We start from the raw sequence: 3,899 nt of genomic DNA, 5'->3' as shown, positions 1-3,899 counted from the left end.
CATTGTCTTGTCACCATTGGCGGCGGAAGCCAAAAATTATAGGAGGGGACAACAACAAAAATTTTGACAAGCAAAAAAAATGGTTCTCAACCCAAAAATTTTAGGGGGGACATAGGAAAATAAATTGACAAGCAAAAAAAAAAAAAAAAAAGGTCATCAACAACAAATTTAGGGGGGGGGGGGACCGTCCCCCCTCTTCAAATTTAGGGGGGGACACGTCCCCCCCGCTTCCACCGCCTATGCTTGTCACCAAAAGGATCTTAACTCTGCTACCGGCATGACAACCGTTGAAGCTTAGATATCGACCCCGACACTATATTAACGAAACAATAATCTGCATTGTCATGAATAAAACCAGCCTTGAATGGATGAACAGCTTTGGCACTATCGAGCAAGACATCAACTCATTGGAGCTTTAATGTCTGTAAGGAAGCTATTCAGCTTAATGCCAAGTCGGAAGTTCTTCTTCACCTCGGCTCCATTGATATCTCTTCTCATGACGTAGCTGAAGTAGTCGCAAAGCTTGAGTCGTTAGCTGAACAGATTATCGGTCTAACTCCAGTGAAGAAAATTTGTTTCTCAACCGTAATAATCTATCGTCGCGGAGAATCATCGAGTTGCTACGAGAATGTGAATTGTGGAAACGCGGCTCTGAAACTTCTAGGCAATCACGGAAGCTGGTATGTTGTAGACAATGATAATGTCACACCTGACATGCAGCTCGCCGCTGATGGCGTTCACTCATTATGTCTACGGTGTACGTGTACTGGTACAAAACATCATCGCTTACCATAGTGGTTTCGCTTCACGGTCAGTGTTTCGCCCTTACGAAGCTGCTTACACTGCCATTAGTGATCAGGCAAAGACTAACAACAAGCAGGGGCGTCGATCCATTTTTCAGATTAGGGGGGAAGCAAAATCATGAATCAACGTTCCAAAGGCGCTCGATCACACAAAACAAACTCACTCACACACATAGGCCTATATGATTTATGAGAAAGAGACTTATGTCTATTACAAATTAATGCGAGCGCGAAGCGCGAGCTGAAATTTTTTAGTATTCCGACCTGAAAACAGGAAAAGGGTACCTGTTTAGGACTGTTTATAGTAGTGTGTGTGTGTGTGTATTTGAGTTTTGTCAGACGTGTATCATGTGGAGGATTAGTCTAGATTTTAGACGTCGGTGTATTGTTATTTCTCTCCCCTTTCTTCATTCTCCCCTGCGCGCCATCCCCAGTGATCGCGTTATCCCCTCTGTCACACTCCTCACCAATGAGGGTAGGACTGTTTTCATTTCGGGCGTAGAGGTCGAGGATTTTGTTATTGATCGACTGAAAAGCAGAACAGTCCTGGCAAAGGACTAGAGGAGGATACATATCTCACTTCACAGATTATGCAAGTGCCGAGAGAGAGCTATAATTTCTTTATATTCTGACCTGAAAGCTTGATATTCTAAGCATGTTTGGTACCAACGATTAAGATGGGTATCTAAAGAACAATAGATAAGGGCGCGAAGCGCGCGAGCTAAAAATATATATATTTTTTTGCAAACATGTACATGTACTAGCAATTACCGAGTCGAAATGAAATAACACAATCACAGATTCTGAACTGTACGTCCTACGTATATGTAGATGATTGTAGTATTGTTCGCAGAGATCGAAAAAAAAACATAGGGGTGGTGTAGCTATATTAGGTACATTATAATGTATCGTTCAAACGACTTACCCATTGTAAATGTGATATTGAAGCAATTTGTATCAATCTTACAAATAGAACTACCGCACCCATAAATATATTTTCCCTGTATAACCACCAAATTCCCCTGTAGGCGCAAATAACATTGTTGGCAGAATACTCCAAGTAAATAATGATGTAAATGTACTTGGAGAATTAATCTGCCACATGAGCTCTGCCAAGAGTGATACATGGACCATTATACATTCAATTGTGTCATGGTTATTATTTCATCAACTTATTGACATACCCACTAGGGTAACATTGTCTTCTAAAACAATAATATACTTGATATTTTGTACTGCGGGTCCAGATAGACACAATATAACAGGTGTATACACTCTGCATCTTTCAGTGATCACTATCTTGTATTTACTGTTTGGGGAAATATTAGTTCAAACTCTGTTGAAAATATTACTATATTAAAGATTTCAAGAATTAGAATACCGAAAAAAATCGTAGTGACCTATTTGAACAAAATCTTGATCAGATATTGGATTTCAGTAACACTAATGAAGCATTGGAAGTTTGGTATTAAGAAACTATGAGATGTGTAAATAAACACATACCAAACAGAAGAAAAAAGGTTGAGAATACACTTATATATATTCTCAATTCTTATCCTATTCTTATCTTTTATTATACCTCACCTTTCACTCCATGCATTTTTAAGTTATTTTCTTTTCTTTTACTTTTTATCTTGATGTACAGTATGTCAGCAATATAAAGATGACCAAGTGCAAGAGCACTTGTTGGTGATGAAGCATTTTCTTTTCAAACGCCACAAGGCCAACCGGTTTACGACCGTGCTGCACTGGTCGTCATCCGCCATTTTTGCATCACCAAAATGTGCCCCAGTGTTCCCAGTGAGAGACTTCTGTCGGGAAGTTCCTGTTGGTGTCGCCAGAGGTTAGTATTAAATCAAAGTCGACTTAACTGATAGCTAATTACACCGCAAGTTTGGACAGGAACCGTAGGATGCATTCCCATTGTACTGGCGTGTATTTCGCCTCCTATTTTGAATGGATCCGTAAGGCAAATTTCCAATTGGAGTCAATTATTTGGCCCAAAACCTCTTCTTCAAAATCCGGACGGGAGAAGTTCAAAGGATCGCAATAAATAAGAACTCCGCCAGTTATGGGTAGATAGTGGTTCGTCTAGGATATCGAAAAAATGTATCAAAAAACATCAACAACAACATTTGTTTTTTGGGTGCCTGAAATAGGCGCATGTATACCCTACATACTGATGATAAAAGAGTACTGAGAAACAAAATAGTTTTGAGCGGCTTTGAAAACATCATAACATAATTAATATCTCGACTTGTGCACAATGTAGATATTCGTTTTCCATGGGGAGGCAGACTAGCAGGTCCTTATCTTAGTCTCCCAAACAGATAAGGCCATCTTTCATATGAAACAAATCCTGGTTCATCCAGAGAAATTTTCTACTTTGAGCCCATAAGTGCATCTGGTTCCTCATTGGATACTTTCGTAAATGCTTCAGCTGATCGTCGACTTATTGCTTTTTTTGCAAGCCATCTCTGGATGTTAGATCCTCCTCACTAGTATTAGCTGGAGACCCACTGTCAAGGCCGAACCTAGGTTCCGCTACTGTTACCCCATTAGGGGATATGATAGGTTATGCTACAGAGTGAGTCAGAAAGAAGTCCCATATCTGTTTGATGTTGTCTTGTGTAAAGTATAGAGCTATTTGTCCCGCATATTTGGTATTATCATGACTGACTACGAGACAATTTTCGGAAGGTCGAAATTATCTGTTGCGACAATTTGCTGGCTAAAGAATGATTGCAAATAATTGTTATTCATTTGTTAGAATTCTATATCATTGCAATTATTGCCACTAAATGACACAACCATCATGAATTGCAATTCTTTTTATTTAAAATTCATCAAATTATAAATTTAGATTACCACAATGTTTCCAATTTATAAAAATCAAAAATGCAAAATAAGAATTGCAAAATGATCAGTGATAATTGATTACCCTAGTGTTCGACTTTACGAACTTAATATTTAAACGTTAACAGTTAGGCTAACATTCGAAAAAGTATCCCCAGCTTGGTCTGAGATCATTGTAACTAAGTGACATTTGACCTTAATGCTTCGTCATATGATATGAAACTTAAACTAGTAGATCAC

The sequence above is a fragment of the Lytechinus variegatus genome, chromosome 5 (genome assembly GCF_018143015.1).
Source record: "Lytechinus variegatus isolate NC3 chromosome 5, Lvar_3.0, whole genome shotgun sequence".
NCBI lineage: Eukaryota > Metazoa > Echinodermata > Echinoidea > Temnopleuroida > Toxopneustidae > Lytechinus > Lytechinus variegatus.
This window is presented reverse-complemented; position numbering follows the sequence as displayed.